This window comes from Schistocerca gregaria, chromosome 1 (genome assembly GCF_023897955.1).
Source record: "Schistocerca gregaria isolate iqSchGreg1 chromosome 1, iqSchGreg1.2, whole genome shotgun sequence".
Lineage (NCBI taxonomy): Eukaryota > Metazoa > Arthropoda > Insecta > Orthoptera > Acrididae > Schistocerca > Schistocerca gregaria.
The window spans coordinates 1,015,678,758-1,015,699,226 of record NC_064920.1 but is presented as its reverse complement, the minus strand read 5'-3'; the positions used below and the strand labels follow the sequence as shown (position 1 = coordinate 1,015,699,226).

The 20,469-nt window shown below is 43.4% G+C and overlaps 1 protein-coding gene and 1 non-coding gene across 2 annotated transcripts in view; one reads left to right on the top strand and one right to left on the bottom strand.

The window, feature by feature from the left end:
- Nucleotides 1–20,469, bottom strand: part of LOC126278867 (cytochrome P450 4c3) — a 313,222-nt gene that overhangs the window by 270,189 nt on the left and 22,564 nt on the right. The window lies entirely within an intron of this gene.
- Nucleotides 13,486–13,560, top strand: Trnat-ugu (transfer RNA threonine (anticodon UGU)). Its single transcript has one exon. It is a non-coding gene; the product is annotated as a tRNA-Thr (tRNA).

The window sequence follows — 20,469 nt, the reverse complement described above, 5'->3', positions numbered from 1 at the left end:
AAAGTAGTTCTGAGCTATTAAGAAGACGGTAATCTGTTCCAACCTCAGCATAAAACACTGTCAGCCGCACCCGTTTTTAAAGGCAATACGTCGCAAGGGCTCAAACGCTCTCACTGCTCGCAAACGACTGGTTTGTGATCAATGGTACGGCATGCATATGAAGAAATTTTATAGACTTGCTGCACCACGAGGAATGATCACCGAGTATTACTTGGTGGTTCAGGAGCCTCAGTACAGAGGCCGGTCCTTATAGCCACAATGCCAGCCTAATTCCCACACTAAGCATTAGTTGCACCATATGTAACATTATTAAGTATTATTTTCTAGCCTAAGGACAGACTACGCTCCCATAACCACCTGAGATCGTAAGATGCCTGTATACAGCTGTGAACTAAGGGTGGCTAATACATTTCAAGACAATTCCCAATGCAGCTGCCAAATAATTAAATAAAATTTCACTTTACCACACAACATCTAGGCATATCGCACTAACTCTTATGACCATATAAACCTACAATCGTCTGATATGACTGTGATTTTTTTTATTGCTCTGGGAGATGAAGGAGTGGAACTGCAACATATGAAATATTACTTCAGTTTATTACAAGAATGATCAAAAGATGTATTTAACTTTATGCAATCCGTCGCCACAGAAATGTGCCGAATATTTACAACCCTCTTTGAATATTAAAGCATCACTTGACGTACACACTTATTAACTCTTCTCTTGAAGTACAAAGTTAAATCTAAGACGTGAGGAACGCAAGACTCCTAAGTAGACGGTGTTGTCTTCTTGATCGAGAGGTCACGAACTCGGCTGAGTGTTCCTCTGCTCGGCTGTATATTGGCCTCTGTGCGGCGGCGCTGCGGGGCTGGGAGAGGGTGTGTGGCTCCGACAGCACCTCACATTCGTTGTTGCAGTATGCAGTGAGACATCGCTATATTCCGTGATATCGAGGCGAGTTGACGAGTTTGCTAAGGCACCACAATATTTAGACGATACCACACTAACACTTACTCCAGATCACCAAAAGCCACGTGCATCAGTGGCACTGAACGCCCATTCCAGAGATACTGAAACTGATCTTCAACATTTTCGTAGACTAGACAAAGGCTGTGAATTGAACTTATATTTTCACAAATGGCACAAAATGTGGAAATAAGTTGCGGTCCAACGCACGGCTTTCCGGATTGGGAAGGAACGTCTGGTCCCCAGCACGAACCCGCCCAGCGGACTTGTTTCGTTGTCCGGTGAGCCGGCCAGTCTGTGGATGGTTTTTAGGCGGTTTTCCATCTGCCCTGCCGAATGTGGGCTGGTTCCCTTTATTCCGCCCCACCTACTCTATGTTGGCGATTGCTGCGCAGACAAGTTCTCCACATAGCACGCAAACATACGGCTTACACTCGTCTGGTGTGAGAAGTTCCCTGAGGGGGGCCACCGGGGTCCGAACCGCACAATAACCTTGAAAGAGTGGTTCGGTATGGGGCGGCGGAGGGGTGAAGTGGACTGCGGTAGTCGTCGTGGGGTTGTAGGCCACTGTGGTTGCGGCGGGGACGGAGCCTCTCCGTCGTTTCTAGGTCCCCGGTTAACATACAATACAATAGACAGAAATAATCTGGTAACATTACAAACACGTAATTCCTTGATCTTTCCTAAGAATGTGTTCAACGTATGTAATATTTTCTATGATTAGTGGAATAAAAACATTCATTTTGTGGTCATATTCCTTTGTGGTCACTTCATTTATTATATAATCTTTTCCATAGTTACTGTGAGGATAATATTCGTTTAGTGTTAATAGCTGTCTTAGAGTAATTTAAGTGTAATAATATTACTGTTCAACTTAAATATCTTACCTGTACAGTTGCTTTTAACTCCAGCTTAAACATAGAAATGCACGAATGTAGTGATGTTAATCTTTTTGTTTAATCATATACAGGGCAGAAATTCGAATATATGTTCACCTCATACTAAAACGTTTAAAGAAAATAGTTTAATTAATAGATGTCACTTGAAAAAGGCAACGGGCTGCCGAAACGAATCGTACCGAAATAAATATTGCTATTATCCGTACCTGAGGCAGGCAAAGAATTGCGTTGTTAGTAAATTTTAAAATATGTCAAGTCGAAAACAAGAAGTAAACAGTTTTACCGCCAGTTTTAAACTGTTGTTCTGCTAGTTTCGATAGTAAAAGATCATAGTCAGGAACAGAAACAATCGCCTTATCATCTCTAAGCGTAATCATTCATGTCACCATAAATGATCGCTATGTATCGAATTACTGTTGACGTTTAGGGATATTACGGTGATGTATCAAAGTAAAGTGGTTCATTTTAGCAATAGTCAGTATTCTCAAACTGTGTTGCTTCAACTTCTTGAAAACATTCAAAGGTTTTTGGGTCGTGGTTTCAGGTCCCAAAGATGTGGCAACGAGGAAGTTTAAAATCAGATGTGAGACCCAGAAACCTTGCCGCCACATTAGAATTTAAGAATTTAGAACACTATGCCTCACCCTCAGTTCAGGAAAAAAAGGAAGAAGAGCAGGACGTAGAGACACAGATGTCTTAGTTGAGAACCTAAAACGTTTCTTCTTTGCTCATTCTTCGAGGGCCATAATTTTAGTTGCAAATGACGGACAGTTGTTGCGAAGATGGAGTTAGAACACAAGGGAGCAGCTTGCAAATAAAGAAGAATGGACGCGATTTCTCCCTGTGGATGTTGAACTGTTAATAGTTGTGCGAACGAAGAGCCCCACACGCAGCGGTACCATCAGTGACCCCAGTCTCTTGTTCAATCGCTGACTAGATATTTAAATTTGCACGGGCAAAGGTACGTCCTCGGAAGCCCAATTACAGCAGTTTTCCGAGGATATTACATCGTCAGATAGTAAAGTAAGCCTTCTAAATGTCAAAATAATACATCTTGCCACAGATCTTACGATCCATCACGTTACTAAGCACACCAGGCAAAAGAAAATGTTCAGCTTCCTGAAGACATCACGTTAAAGTTCTATAACACTTTTTTTAACTTTGACAGTAGCCCCAGTTTGGTGAGGAAGAGAGTCTAAAGTATCTTCAGTTATGCCATCTCCAGCCGATGCTATACATCGATGACTAGATCCCGTATAGCTACCAAGGTGTGGTGACGTCGATTGCTACGTTACACCCAATATTATAATTTTATATGGGATTAAGATCGGGTGGTTTAGTGGGCCAGTCGAGGTACTATAGAATGTCTGAGTGTTCGTGAAACCTATGAACACAATTGTCGTCACTAGGAAGACAGGAGTGTCCACAAAATACCCCCCATTATGTGGAAGAAAGATTCGTGTTGATGATAAACAGGATGCGTGGGTTTACGTCTCGGTTCACAAACACCCCAAAAACATCACAGAACCACCTTCGCCTGTACTACATCCTCCACACAGTGAGTATTAACTGCCTCATTAGGTCGTCCATGCACTCGACGAGTTGCACCATTTGAAAATAAGTTTAATCGCCACTCTCCGGATCACAATGTACGACCAAGTCAGCTATTGTCCAGATTCTGAGTTGTCTGGTCCACTGAAGACGTGCAAATTTGCAAATTTATTTGCCGCTGTGAACAATGGTGTTTAGCCACTTATTCTTTTTTAGTCATCAATCTTTTGACTGGTTCGACGCGGCCCTGCCACGAATTCCTCTCCTGTGCCAACTTTTTCATCTCAGAGTAGCACTTGCACCCTACGTCTTCAATTATTTTCTGGGTGTATTCCAATCTCTGTCTTCCCCTGCAGTTTTTTCCCTCTACTACTCCCTCTAGAACCATGGAAGTCAATCCCTGACGTCTTAACATGTGTTCTATCATCCTGTACCTTCTTCTTGTAAGTGTTTTTCATATATTTCTTTCCTCACCGAATCTGCGAAGAACCTACTAATTCCTTACCTTATCTGTTCACCTAATTTTCAACATTGTTCAGTAGCACCACATCTCAAATGCTTCGATTCACTTCTGCTCCGTGTTTCCTATAGTCAGTGTTTCATTATCGTAGAATGCTGTGCTCCAAATGTACTTTCTTGGAAATTTCTTGCTCTGACTAAGACCTATGTTTGATACAGTTAGACTTCTCTTGGCCGGAAATGACCTTTTTGCCAGGGTAAATCTGTTTTTTTATGACGTACTTGTTACATTCGCTGTGGGTTATTTTGCTGCCTAGGTAGCAGCTTCCTTAACGTCATCTACTTCATGATCACCAACTATTATGTTAAGTTTCTCGCTGCTCTCATTTCTGCTAGTTCTCATTACTTTCGTGTTTCTTCGATTTACTCTCAGTCCGTGTTCTGTACTCATTAGACTGTTCATTCCATTGAACAGATCCGGTAATTCTGCTTCACATTCACTGAATATAGCAATATCATCAGCGAATCCCAGCATTGATATCCATTGAGCTTGAATTATAATCCCTCTCTTGAACCCTTCTTTTATTTCCGTCATTGCTTCGACGAACGGATTGATCTCTAGGGGCGAAAGAGCACTTCTCTGTCTTATACCCTTTTTAATCTGAGCGCTTCCATTTTGGTCTTCCACTCTTACTGTTCCCTCTTGGCTCTTGTACATACTGTGTTTATCCCGTCTTTCCCTATAGTTACGCCTATTGTTCTCAGGTTTTCGAACATCTTGCACCATTTTACACTGTCGAACGCTTTTTTGCGGTTGATAGATCCTAAAAAGTGTCCCAGTGTTTTATTAATCTTCCTTCCATTGTCAACCGCAAGCTCAGAACTTTCTCTCTGGTGTCTTTACTTTTCCTGAAACCAAACTCATCGTCATCTAATACATCCTCAATTATCTTTTCCATTCCTCTGTATATTATTCTTGTTAGTAACTTGGATTCAAGAGCTGTTAAGGTGATAGCGATATAATTTTCGCACTTGTCTGATCTTGAAGTCTTCAGAATTGTCTGGATGGTTTTTTCCGAAAGTTAGATGGTATATCGCCAGTCTCATATATTTCGCACAGTAACTTGAATAATCGTTTTGTTGCCACTTCCCCAAGTATTTTAGAAATTCTGATGGAATGTTATCTATCCCTTCTTCCTTATTTCATTTTAAGTCTTCCAAAGCTTATCTGAATTCTGATTTTAATACTGGATTCCCTATCTTTTCCGTGGCGACTTCTGTTTCTTTTTCTATCACGTCATCAGACAAGCCATAGCCCTCACAGAAGCCTCCAGTGTATTGTTTCCACCTATCTGCTCTCTCTCTCTCTCTCTCTCTCTCTCTCTCTCTCTTCTACATTTAACATTTGCACTCTTAATGTTATCACCCTTGCTTTTAATTCCATCGAAGGTTGCTTTGACTCTTCCATATGCTTTGTCACTCCTTCCGACAATCATTTCTTTCTCGATTTCTTCACATTTTTCATTTAGTCATTTCGCCTTAGCTTCCCTGCGCTTCCCATGTATTTCATTCCTAAGTGACGTGTATTTCTGTATTCCTGAATTTCCCTGAACATTTTTGTGCTACGTTATTTCGACGATCAACTGAATTATCTCTTCTGTTATCTATGATGTCACCGCAGTTACTTTCCTTGTTTCCATGACTTTCTTTCCAACTTCGGTGAGTGCCCTTTTTATGGATGCCCATTCCTCTTCAACTGAACTATCTACTGAGATATTCATTACTGTAGTATCTGTAGACTCAGACAGTTTCAGACGTATCTCATCATTCCTTAGTACGAGTCGTGTTTTTTAAGTAATTACTGTTTTGCCACATCGCGGCCGCAGCGCTGCGGTCGGCGTTCTGCGCGTGCGCACTGGGTACCTACATCTGTTGTCTACGCACTGACGTCATGACAGTCTGATTGTTCCTTGTTTACGTTGTGTACTGAGTAATATGCCTCCGATAATCGTGAGTCCCACCGACTGTGAAGTACGGGTTGTTATAAGATTTCTTAGTACTAAAGGCCTAAAAGCGATCGATATTCATCGTGAGATCTGTACAGTTTACGGAGAAAACATTATGAGTGATGGAATGGTAGGAAAGTGGGTGAGACCATTTAAAGATGGCCGCACAAATGTGCATGATGAACAACGGAGTGGGCGTCCTTTGATCGTTAATGAAAGTTTGGTGCAGGAAGCGGACAATAAGGTGAGAGAAAACAGACGCTTTACGATTTCCTCCTTGCGGGATGACTTTCCTAATGTTTCTCGTAGTGTTTTGTATGGTATTGTGACCAAGCACTTGAACTACTGAAAATTGTGCGCACGTTGGGTACCAAAAATGTTGACGGATGTGCACAAAACCAAACGTTTGACAGCGCATTGACTTTCCTTGAGCGGTACCACAACGACGGTGATGATTTCTTAAGCCAAATTGTTATGGGCAGTGAAACATGGGTGGCCTAATTCACACCAGAATCAAAGCAACAGCCCATGGAATGGCGGCATTCAGATTCACCCAGACAAGTGAAGTTTAAGCAAACAATTTCTGCCCGGATAATCGTGTGCACAGATTTTTGGGACGGAAAAGAAGTATTGCTTGTGGAATTTCTGCCTCGTAATGAGACAATCAATGCAGCAGCTAACTGTAAGACACTGCACAATCTGCGCCGTTCAATTCAGAACAAAAGACATGGCAAGTTGAGCAAGGACATCGTGTTGCTTCAAGACAATGCCCGTCCGCATGTGGCGAATCAGACCAAAGATCTCATCACATCTTTTCAATAGGAAACTCTAGATCATTCTCCATACAGCCCCAATCTTGCGTTCAGTGACTACCATCTGCGTCTTGAAGACAGTGGTAATGCAGTGGTTAACAAGGCAGGCGGCAGACTTCTAAGAGGAGGGTATACAAAAACTGGTTCAACGTTATGAAAAGTACCTCAATATTGACGGAAATTATGTAGAAAAGTAGATTAAGGTACAGGCTTACATGTAATAATAAAATTATTGAGATATCTTATCAGGTCTTTTTGTAATTTCAAAACGGTACTTATTTTTTTAAAAAAACACGCCTCGTACTTCCGTATCCCACTTCTTTGTGCATTGATTCTTCCTGACTAATCTATTAAACTTCAGCCTACTCTTCATCATTACCGAAGTGTGCTTTGAATATATACCTGCTCCTACGTAAACCTATCTGATTTCGGAATCTCTGTCTGACCATGATGTAATCTAACTGGAATCATCCCATATCTCCTGGTCTTTTCCAAGCATACCTCCTCCTCTTGTGATTCGTGATCGGAGTATTCGCTATTACCATTTGAAATTTATTCAATTAGTCCATATCCTTCTGTAGCCCTTTCTTCTACTCCTTCCCCTACAACTTAATTCAAATTCCCTATGACTGTTAGACCCTCCAGTATGGCTATATAATTTCTCTATCTCTCATCTTCAGCTTGCAACATCGGCATATATACTTGAACTATCATTGTCGATGTTGGTTTTTCTGTGGATTCTGATGAGAACAACCCTATCACTGAAGTGTTCACAGTAAATTACTCTCTGCCCTACCTTCTTAATCTTAACGAATCCTACTCCAGTCATCATTTTCTGCTGCTGTTGACATTAAGCCATATACGTCTGACCAGAAATCCTTGTCTTCTTTCCATTTCACTTCACTGACACCCACTATATCTAGACTGTGCTTTAGCATTTCCCTTTTCAGATCTTCTAGCTGCCCTACCAAGTTAAAGCTTCTGACCTTCCACGCCCCGACTCCGCGAACGTTATCCTTTCGTTGGTTATTCCATCTTTTGCCCATGGTCACGTCCCCCTTGGCAGTCTGCTCCCGGAGATCAGAACTGAGGACTAGTCCACAATCTTTTCCCAATGGAGAGCTCATTATGACACTTTTTCAATTACATACCACATGCCTTGTGTCTAAAGCAGGGATTTCCATTTCCTCATACCGTTGTTCATTGCTAATTCTTACATCTTTTAGAGGCAGTTACCCACCCGAAAGGCAAGAGAGTGCCCTGTACCTCTGTCCGCTCCTCCACGCTCTTTGACAAGGCCGTTGGCAGAACAAGAGGGAATTCTTATGCCGGAGGTCTTCGGCCAATTTGATAATTTTTATTGAAAATTTAAGCACCAGAGGGGCTCCAACATGGGACTGAGGAGGTTTAGACTAATGAAAGACGCTACCCCTAGATTGTGTTGGGACATACTTCTTATCAGTGTCAAGTGTTATGTGCCCGGATACTTTTGATCAGAAGTACATTTGCCAGTGAGGAATTACGGTATACCAATCGGTCTTATGAGGGAATCTGACGGAATTGGGGAATGTGTAGGGAACTTCGTGTATCGGTCTGCCTTCTCCCATCTTTGTTGGATACTGTAAAATAATAGATCTATGCATTCAAACCATATGTCTTTCAAGGAAGTAACTTCACGTATAATGTAACAAGCAGAATGTGGACTGCTGTGAGCGCTTTCTCATTGACTGGCACAGCAGAGCCTGTCCTCTTATGTTTAAATGGCACTGCAGGGTAGTCAGCCGGTAGCGAGGAAAGAAGCGGATTGAGAAAGAGAGCCAGAGAGAGCAAACACTGGTAGTAGTCTGGACTACCTGGGCGACGTCAGCCGTGTAGAGCATGACCCAGGGTGTGGTGCCGTGCCAGCCGCGCACCACGCCGCGTCGCGCATTCAGCAGCCACCCGGCACCCACCAAACGCGCGAACAGGTCTGCAAACCGGCGCACTGTGTAAATGCCTGCTCCGCACGCAAGGCGACCATTTGTACCTAGCAGTGTGAGCCACTGAAACACAGCCCCCCCCCCCCCCCCCACACACACACACACACTGTGGACTGAGAGACAGGATGGATGTGTACGTCAGACAAAGATGAGGAACGGGGGGAGGGGGGGGGGTGCAATGTGAGGAGGAGTTAGGGTGAGATGCAGTGGGTGGTATAATGATGCTGACGGGAAAATAAATGCACTCGTGAGGCAGAGGGGCTGGTAGGACAGAGGTATGGTGGATGTGGAGGGGGAAGAGAGTTATATGTGTAAGAGAAAGAGGGGTCGGAGAAGGAGGTTGAGAGGATAAAAATGTGAGTGAAACAGTTGGAGAAAGATAAAGGGGAGAATACGGAGAGAGACAGAGAGAGAGAGAGAGAGAGAGAGAGAGAGAGAGAGAGGTATAAATAAACTACTGGCCATTAAAATTGCTACACCGAGAAGAAATGCAGATGATAAACGGGTATTCATTGGACAGATATATTATACTAGAACTGACATGTGATTACATTTTCAAGCAAGGGTGCATAGATCCTGAGAAGTAAGTACCTATGGTCGTAATAACGGCCTCGATACGCCTGGGCATTCAGTCAAACAGAGCTTGGATGACGTGTACAGGTACAGCTGCCCATGCAGCTTCAACACGATACCACAGTTCATCAAGAGTAGTGACTGGCGTATTGTGACAAGTCAGTTGTTCGGCCACCATCGACCAGACGTTTTCAATTGGTGAGAGATCTGGAGAATGTATCCAGAAAGGCCCGTACAGTACCTGCAACATGCGGTCGTGCATTATCCTGCTGAAATGTAGGGTTTCGCAGGGATCGAATGAAGGGTAGAGCCACGGGGCGAAACACATCTGAAATGTAACGTCCACTGTTCAAGGTGCCGTCAATGCGAACAAGAGGTGACCGAGACGTGTAACCAATGGCACCCCATATCACGCAAGGTGATACGCCAGTATGGCGATGATGAATACACGCTTCCTATGTGTGTTCACCGCGATGTCGCCGAACATTGATGTGACCATCATGATGCTGTAAACAGAACGTGGATTCATCCGAAAAAATGACGTTTTGCCATTCGTGCTCAGAGGTTCGTCGTTGATTACACCATAGCAGGCGCTCCTGTCTGTGATGCAGCGTCAAGGGTAACCGCAGCCATGGTCTCCGAGCTGATACTCCATGCTGCTGCAAACGTCGTCGAACTGTTCGTGCAGACAGTTGTTGTCTTGCAAACGTCCCCATCTGTTGACTCGGGTATCGAGACGTTGCTGCACGATCCGTTACAGCCATGCGGATAAGATGCCTGTGATCTCGACTGCTAGTGATACGAGGCCGTTTGTATCCAGCACGGCTTTACGTATTACCCTCCTGAACCCAGCAATTCCACATTCTGCTCAGTCATTGGATCTCGACCAACGCGAGCAGCAATGTCGCGATACAATAAACCGCAATCGCGATAGGCTACAATCCGACCTTTATCAAAGTTGGAAACGTGATGGTACGCATTTCTCCTCCTTACACGAGGCATCCCAACAACGTTTCACCAGGCAACGGAGGTCAACTGCTGTTTGTGTACGAGAAATCGGTTGGAAACTTTCCTCATGTCAGCACGTTGTAGGTGTCGCCACCGGCGGCAACCCTGTGTGAATGCTCTGAAAAGCTAATCATTTGCATATCACAGCATTTTCTTCCTGTCGGTTAAATTTCGCGTCTGTAGCACGTCATCTTCGTGGTGTAGCAATTTTAATGGCCAGTAGTGTATGTAGTGCATTGAAGAAGGAAGATCGTAGCACGACAAGGAAGGAAGTGAAAGGAGAAGAAAGATAAATAGGGAAAATGATAAGGAAAAAGTGGAAACAAATGGAAGAGAAGAACGGCAGGATTGGAAGGAATGAGAAAGCTGTGAGGGGAGCGGGAAAGAAAAATTAGGGAGTGTTTTGAGGACGCTTAGCCACTGACGGAAACTGTAAAGGTTACACAATGAACACACTGATCGAATCCTACCTGAATGACACCCCAGTATATCCATACTTGTGGGTTTGCGTTGATTAAAACTTCAGCGAGCTTAATTTGAGTACAGAAGAAAGCCATTCCTATAGATTAAGGATGGCGTGAATGCATTATGGCAGTTGGGTGTTTTTATAATGTTACTGGAACTTTTAATTTGTGGTCGCAACACAGCAAGCACAAAAGACATGCTCTTGGAATTTATCACCGTCTTTTGGGCTTTGAGAGAGGTCGAATCATTGAAGTGAGGAACTTGGGAGCATCACACAGATACATTGACAAAAAAATCGCAACGCAAAAGATGAGTAGAATAATGAAATTTCGGGAATACATCTACCGAGGTAACATATTTAAGTGATTGACGTTGCAAGATCACAGGTAAATGTAAGCACCAGATAAGCCATTGAAAATGTGAACTGCTGGTAGATTAGTAACCGATGTGACCGCAAGAATGTTCAATGCAGGCCGGCCGGAGTGGCCGTGCGGTTAAAGGCGCTACAGTCTGGAACCGCGTGACCGCTACGGTCGCAGGTTCGAATCCTGCCTCGGGCATGGATGTGTGTGATGTCCTTAGGTTAGTTATGTTTAAGTAGTTCTAAGTTCTAGGGGACTGATGACCACAGCAGTTAAGTCCCATAGTGCTCAGAGCCATTTGAACCATTTGTTCAATTCAAATATTTAAACGTGTATGAATTGTGTTAAACGGGTGCCGGATGTCAGTTTGTGGGATGGAGTCCCACGCCTTTTGCAGTTGGTTGTTCAATACAGGGACGGAGAATGCTGTTTGTTGAAGAAGCTCGAGTTGTCGTCCTATGATGTCCCACATGTGCTCCAATGGAGACAGATCTGGTAATCGATCAGGTCAAGGCAACGTGTCGACAATCTGTAGAGCATTCTGGGTTACGACCGCGAGATGTAGACGAGCGTTATCCTGTTAGAAAGCACCCGCTGGAATGCGGTTCATGTATGGCACATGTGTTGGTTGGTTGGTTGTTTGGGGAAGAGACCAAACAGCGAGGTCATCGGTCTCATCAGATTAGGGAAGGACGGGGAAGGAAGTCGGCCGTGCCCTTTCAGAGGAACCATCCCGGCATTTGCCTGGAGCGATTTAGGGAAATCACGGAAAACCTAAATCAGGATGGCCGGACTCGGGATTGAACCGTCGTCCTCCCGAATGCGAGTCCAATGTGCTAACCACTGCGCCACCTCGCTCGGTGGCACATGTGTTCCCGAGACTTCATTACTCTAATCATTTTTTGATGTTAGATTGTTTTCGCCAGTATAATTCTACATCTACATAGATACTCAGCAAACTACATTTAAGTGCCTGGGAGAGGGTTCATCGAACTAACTTCACAATAATTCTCTATTATTCCACTCTCGAACAGCGCGCGCGGAGAAAACGAACACCTATATCTTTTCCGTGCGGGCTTTGATTTCCCGTATTTTATTATGATGATCGTTTCTCCCTATGTAGGTCGGCGTCAACGAAATATTTTCGCATTCTGAAGAGAAAGTTGGTGACTGAAATTTCGTGAGAAGATTCAGCCCCAACGAAAAACGCCTTTGTGTTAATGCTGTTCACCCCCAAATCCTGTATCATGTCCGTGACCCACTCTCCCCTATTTCGTGACAGTACAAAACGTGCTGCTCACCTGTTTGATGCTCCCACGTTCCTCATTTCAATGATTTGAACTCTCTGAAGCCCCAAAAGATGGTGATAAATTCCGATTGCACATCCTTTGTGCTTGCTGTGTCACGATCACAAACTAAAAGTTTCAGTAATGTTATAGATACCAAACTGGCATACCGTACTCTTACCATTCTTATCTGTAGGAATGGCAGCAGGACATGTCGAATCACCAGATTGGCAGACTGACATACAAATATATGAAGATGGTATCTGTTCTTTTGGACATGTCCGAAAGAGTGCAGATCTCTAGAATCAAATGATAATTAAATCAAGACCTTAAGCTGTCGACAGGCATTGATATACATCAACGGGGACAGTTGAAAATGTGTGCCCTGATCGGGACTCGAATCCGCGATCTCCTGCTTACATGGCAGACGCTCTATCCGTCTGAGCCACCGAGGGCACAGAGCGACTGCAGGGACTTATCCCTTGCCGGCCGCGGTGGTCTCGCGGTTCTAGGCGCGCAGTCCGGAACCGTGGGACTGCTACGGTCGCAGGTTCGAATCCTGCCTCGGGCATGGATGTGTGTGATGTCCTTAGGTTAGTTAGGTTTAAGTAGTTCTAAGTTCTAGGGGACTAATGACCACAGCAGTTGAGTCCCATAGTGCTCAGAGCCATTTGAACTTATCCCTTGCACGCTCCCCGTGAGACCCACATCCCAACTTGATGTCCACACACTAAATTCGTAGTGCCCTGACCATTACACTCATTACTAGCGGCAGACAATCTTACCGAGTACGGTAAGAGTTCGGGCATTGCTGGCCGGTTAGACTTAACTATATGAAGATGGTACCTGTCCTTTCGGACAGGGAAGTGCCCGCAGCTCGTGGTCGTACGGTAGCGTTCTCGCTTCCCGCGCCCGGGTTCCCGTTTTCGATTCCCGGCGGGGTCAGGGATTTTCTCTGCCTCGTGATGGTTGGGTGTTGTGTGATGTCCTTAGGTTTAGGTTTAAGTTGTTCTAAGTTCTAGGGGACTGAAGACCGTAGATGTTAAGTCCCATAGTGCTCAGAGACATTTGAAAATCGGACAGGGATAAGTCCCTGCAGTCGCTCTATCCTCTGTGCCCTCGGTGGCTCAGATGGATAGAGTGTCTGCCATGTAAGCAGGAGATCCCGGGTTCGAGTCCCGGTCGGGGCACACATTTTCAACTGTCCCCGTTGATGTAGATCAACGTCTGTCGACAGCTTAAGGTCTTGATTTAATTGTCATGACATACAAACTTCCAATCAGACAGCATGGGGAGTTCCTGCTGCCGTATAAAATCACAACTCAGACAGTAGCTGCAGGTGTAGGTCCAGTTTGTCTAGCACGCAGACAGGTTCGTTACGGTTCCTCAACTGGCCTCCATCTAACCAATGTACGGCCATCAATGACACCAAGACATAACCAGCTTTCATCAGAAAACACAACATATCTCCACCCAACCCCTCAAAGAGCTCTCGCTAAATACTGCTGAAGTCGCAATTGGCGGTGGTTTGGATTCAGTGTAATGCACAGTACAAGAGGTCTGGCTCAGAACTGCCCTTCAAATAATCGATTTGGAACAGTTCGTTGTATCACTGTGGTTGCAACTGCTGCTCAGATTGCTGCTGTAAATGCAGTAGGAAGCGCCAGATCCATACACCGAACACTGTGGTCTCCCCTCTCGGTAGTGCATCGAGGCCGTCCGGAGCCCGGCCATCTTGCGACCGTACGTTCTCGTCAACACCGCTGTCAGCAATCGTGTGCACTGGCTACATTTCTGCCAAGTCTTTCAGCACTATCGCAGAAGGAACATCCAGCTTCTCGTAGCCGATGACGAGTTGATAATGGCGTCTTTGTTGCCTTAAAGGCATTCTTGACTAGCATCAACTCACCATGTTCAGTCTCAAAGGAGACTAACATCCACGAAGCTTAAGTGTATATTTAAAGCAAACCTTATTTGCATCGCTACTAGCGTTAGTCTTATGCGACTGGCGTGAAAACTCTAACAGACATGAAACTTCCTGGCAGGTTAAAACTGTGTGCCGGACCGAGCCTCGAACTTGGGACCTTTGCCTTTCGTGGGCAAGTGCCCTATCAACTTTTTTTTTTTTTTTTTTTTTTTTTTTTTTTTTTTTTTTTTTTTTTTTTGCATTTTGTTCGTTGTTGGTCGTTGTGTTTGGTCGTTGCGGACGTCACATGACATCCGTTCTAGTTCGATTGTTGATCCTTCGACTCAGTTTTTTGGCTCAAATGGCTCTGAGCACTACGGGACTTAACATCTGTGGTCATTAGTCGCCTAGAACTTAGAACTACTTACGCTTAACCACCCTAAGGACATCACACACATCCAGGATTCGAACCTGCGACCGTAGCGGTCACGCGGTTCCAGACTGAAGCGCCTAGAACCGCACGCCCACACCTGTCGGCTCTCAGTTTTTTATTATAGAGGTCAACCGGCTCTCTGACCGAACACGCTGAGCTACCGTGCCGGCATCTGAGCTACCCAAGCACTACTCACAGCCCCTTCCTCACAGCTCTGTAAAGTTTGGAAGGTAGGAGACAAGATACTGGTAGAAGTAAAGCTGTGAGGACGGGGCGTGAGTCATGCTTGGGTAGGTAAGTTGGTAGAGCCCTTGCCCGCGGAAGGCAAAGTTCCAGAGTTCGAGTCTCGGTCCGGCACACAGTTTTAATCTGCCAGGAAGTTTCATATCAGCGCATACTCCGCTGCAGAGTGAAAATCTCATTCTGTAATAGACATCTCTTTCGGATGTAGAAACCCGCCTACCACCTTTGTTTACACCCCGCAAGTCCTTATTAGGGTTGCAGTTTTTTTTCTATGTGATTATAAACGCTATAGGACTCCGTACCTCAGTAGGTTAAAACGAAACCCTTATAGGATCACTTTGTTGTCCTTCTGTGTATTACGATCCCTTTTTCTGAAGAACGAGTAGAGTTATCAAGCTGAAATTTGTGCTAGGTATTGAAGTCTATACTGCCCTACCGCAGTGGTAATACCGGTTCCCGTCAGATCACATAAATTAAGCGCTGTCGGGCTGGGCTAGCACTTGGATGGGTGACAATCCGGTCTGTCCAGCGCTGTTGGCAAACGGGGTGCGCTCTGCCCTTGTGAGGCAAATTTAGGAGCTACTTGGTTGAGAAGTAGCGGCTCCTGTCACGAAAACTGACAACGGCTGGGAGAGCGGTGTGCTGACCACATACCCCTCCATATCAGCATCCAGTGATGCCTGTGATCTGAGGGTGACACGGCGGCTGGTCGGTACCGTTGGGCCTTCATGGCCTGTTCGGACAGAGTTTAGTTTTATTGAAGACTATGGTCCACTTTCGGTGTAAAAAATACAAGCCTGTAAGTCAATGCAACAAAAATATACATCCATTTACGTTATATATTTTGACAATCGCAAATTCACTGATAAAATTCTACAGATGAACTGTCTATATACATCATTGAACTTGCACGAAATTCTCTGAGCACGAGTCCTACGCGCACTTGTCCGTTTTATTTATGTTTATCACGTTCCCAAACTAATTTTCAACCCTATGGACACAAGGAGCATCTTACCCCCCACAATAATTTGAGAAAATTTTATTAAAATTTCTCCATATGTCCCAAATTCGCCCCTCCCCAAAAATCACTCTGATTGCTACGTATGCTAAGATACCTGTTTCCACCACAGTACTATTTTTACAGGTATTACGTCACACGTTCGCATAGTTTGGTTCAAATTACGTCAGGTGTTCTAAACTTTCGTTTATTTTTACAAGCCACCCAGCTCGTAACCTCACAGGCACACCTAGAGCCAAAGAATGTCTCACCACGTTTTTCTTAAAGTAAGAAGTCGTACGTATACCAAGTCTGGTTGAATTACTTCCAGGCTTTCGAGAGATTCCACTGCACTCTTAGAGGTCTTCTAGTTAAGAAGTCATATGTTAACATATTAAACTGAATTTACTCCAGGTATGTCAGAGTTGTATTGAAATGCATGCACACATTATAATACCATTATTCATTCACTCATCTAATTTATAAAAAAAGATTTGCCTTTAAAATTTGTCATAATGTAAGTGTGATATACAAAGACTCTATGGAAAGTGTGATATACGTGATGTTGGATTGGTAATGTATATTTGTAAGAGTTAGAATGGTAATGTAAGTTTGTAACTTATGTTAAAGAAATATGTGAAATGTGTAATTTGCTAAATAATATTTTGTCATGGATTACAGAAGTGAAAACGTTCGTATACGTAATTTTATCTATTCGTACAAATTGTCATTTGTATAAAATGGTACACGCTTAGGATAATGTGTAGGACATGTGTTATATAAAAGATGGAGTGCTTTTCTACTGTCCGGAAGTTACTGTGGGAAGTGTAAAAGATGGCTTAGATTTTGACGCGCTACCTGTAGAGCCAGTGGGAACGAGAGGACACAGTCTGTAGTAAAAGAGGCAACACTCGGACGGACTGCCTGGAAATTGTTGTACAATAGTCCTGGATGACGACTGCTGAATACTTACGGCTTTGGTACAAGTTGTTGGGCTATGTTATGGACGTTAAAACGACGCCAGGAATAATAAATTAGTCCATACTTCAAGAAACTTGTACGCCGTATCGTGGGTACTGTAGCTGATATTACTACCTGTGACACCCAACGACTACCGTCAAAAGGTTACCAACTGTGTAATTGGAATTGTATATTAATTCAAAATTAACTTTTTTGAATTATTGTTGTGTAAAACATTAAAATTGGTTCACCCTGTTATTTTACTTCTAATCATTCACCTATCTAGCGTCCTTCCTTGGTGTCTGATTATTGCGAGTAAACCTATTGTAACAACATTTGAAGTGGTTTATTCAGTGTCTTATTTTCGTCTTTGAATAAATGTCTGAAAATAATTGTTGTAGACTAACTTCTTAAAGTGCAGGTAAAAGTACTGAATGATTTACGTAATTGAAGTGCTGAACAAAATTTTGCTTAACCACTGAAGTAGATGTTCTGAGACAAATTTAACGAGTTTAATAATCTTACTCTCTTTGTGGCAATGAGTAAATTGAAAGTGAGTAAATAGGTTTTGAATAAAGTAAACATAAAACTCTTTCTGCTACAAATGAAATTCAGTAAGGTACAAACAGCTATAAAAAGAAAACTGCTTATGTATGGTTGCATGAAAATACTGAATGACAATGTAGAGTGACCCTTAGCTTCTAGCAGATCATTTGTTAAGAGAAATATAGAAATAAAGTGTCTTACAAAATTTATATATAGATATATATAACGCTATCTGAATATTTAAGCATTCAATTTGTTGGTTATATAAAATGCAAACAGGTCACCCTGGACAATTTTTTTTAGCACATAATGATGATTGAAAATTAGTGGTCTTTCTAGATACATATGGATGTGGGTGTAGTAGCTAAAACATTTTTGTGTCTTTCTCAGAACCGTAACCTGAAAAGTTATATTTATTTGTGAAGTTGTGTTAGGGCACAGAAGGAAAGTAGGCAAAATTTCATTCTTATACTTTTATGAAAGTTGGTAGGCTGGCGACCGTAAATCCATTAGATGAACCACTTAATGACCTAAGTACAGAAAGGACCTAGATTCAGAGTTATTTCAATTTTATTGCGTTTCTTTCCAACAGCTAGAAAACTCTTATGAAAAGAACTAATTGTCTGATTTCCAAGTCCATTAGTCACACATTTCGGTAAATCCTGTAAAAGGGGTAACATTATACAACTGTTCCGGAAAGGAGTCACGTTTATGAAGTATACACTATAAGCACACATCGCCGTATAATAGTGCTATACGTGGCTCTTCCCGTAACACGACTATTTGATCTGTTAGGGGCATAGTGTTGTAACATGTATAAGTACATGCACGATTTCACTACACAGTGATTTAGACATTTAATACTGTTTCACTCCTATGGACATCTAATTGTTTGTCACACTACGTATGTATGTGCTAGCTGGGCTAAACTTCGTTTATTTTTGATAATTTCTAGGTGAATTTTTTACCTTTTTGCAGCTATTACTGTATCGTCATAGCATTTGTATAATTACGTCAACCTCAACGAACACTGATACACTTCAAGTGCTCTCAGCATTGTCGTGTGGTTTAAAAAGTAAGATTAGGGACGACAAGACCCGTTCATCAGCCGTGCAAAGTTTAGACCACTTCACATGAGAACCAGAAGCGCCTTACATCACACTGCAGGGATACTAGACAGCCTTTTCCTTCTTCATCAGCTTAAAACGGTTTCGTCTTACACAAACAGAATGCGGAGAGGAGCAAATACCCTCAGTCACGCTGACCTGACGATATTTGGCAAGAGACAGTGCAGCGACATGTCTCCACCGAAGTAGGCCAGTGGACCGGCTGAATACCTTTCGCCCTGTGCGCTGTTGGTGAGAAATGAACCGTGATGTGTAAATGAAGACGTGTAAGTTTAAGATCTGTTGTATTTACTCTGACAGAAATCATTCTGACTCTACTCGGGGAAAGGTGTACATTACATTACTGAGAATGATTCCCCAAAGAGACAGAATCTGGTAATTTATCAGCTTATTCATCGTGTCATAAAATGCCCTCAACTGCGTTAATACAAGTTGTACCAAGTCTAATATTTTGTAAACAGTTCAACATATCGGAACGAGGCTAGCATCAAGTGAGCATACATTAAGGGACTTGCATTTAATTGTAGTAACCTAAATGGCTAGCTCTGAGCACTATGGGACTTAACATCTATGGCAATGAGTCCCCTAGAACTTAGAACTAGTTAAACCTAACTAACCCAAGGACAGCACACAACACCCCGTAACCTAATGCTAGCAGCCATAGAGAAAGTTTCAGACCCATGGAGTGTGAAAACGAAGGAGCAACACGGCATAGTGGATCATATCGGAATAACATTCGTTTTCTGGATTGTTTGTGTAACAAAATGCCGGCCGCGGTGGTCTAGTGGTTCTAGGCGCTCAGTCCGGAACCGCGCGACTGCTACGGTCTCAGGTTCGATCCCTGCCTCGGGCATGGATGTGTGTGATGTCCTTAGGTTAGTTAGGTTTAAGTAGTTCTAAGTTCTAGGGGACTGATGGCCACAGATGTTAAGTCCCATAGTGCTGAGAGCCGTTTGAACCATTTTTTGGAACAAAATATGCTGACGGAAAAGAAACCGCGGCGCCAAGAAGGAGGTGTGCAACATAAACGAAAGTTGGTAGGTGCGTTTCTACAGGGTGGCGCACAAAATGTGTTACCAATTGTTTCTTTCACAATTTTCAACGTACATTAAATATGATGCGGCAACAATCAGAGCAAAATGCCTAGGACCTTTGGAGGTGACGGAGTCCCACCTCTAACTTACAAACCAGGGACTCCTAAGATACGAATTGGCAAACAAATGGTAATGAGATGGGGAGCTATTAATATCAATGGGGGCTACTCTGGGAAGAAGGTAGAGCTGGCAGAGGCTGCAAGTAAGATGGGGCTGGACGTTTTAGCTGTAAGTGACATTCGGGTAAGGGGTGAGAAAGAAGAGGAAGTGCGAGAATACAAGGTCTACCTGTCAGGAGTCAAAGCAGGAATAGCACAATGGGGTGTAGGGCTGTACATCAGGAAAGAAATGGAACCCAGCGTAGTTACAATAAGGTATGTAAACGAACGACTGATGTGGATAGATTTGACAGTGTCTAGCATGAAAATTAGGATTGTGTCAGTATATTCGCTTTGTGAAGGGACAGATCAAGATAAGACGGATAGTTTTTATGAGGCACTCAGTGATGTAGTTGTTAGAGTGAAGGACAAGGACAGTGTCCTGCTCATGGGTGATTTTAACGCCAGGATTGGAAATCGAACAGAAGGGTATGAAAAGGTTATGGGTAAATTTGGAGAGGATATGGAGGCCAACAGGAACGGGAAACAACTCATGGATTTCTGTGTCAGTATGGGCTTAGTAATCACAAACTCCTTTTTTAAACATAAGAACATTCACCGATGTACTTGGGAAGGCAGGGGAACCAGATCTGTCATTGACTATATAATAACAGATCACGAATTCAGGAAGGCTG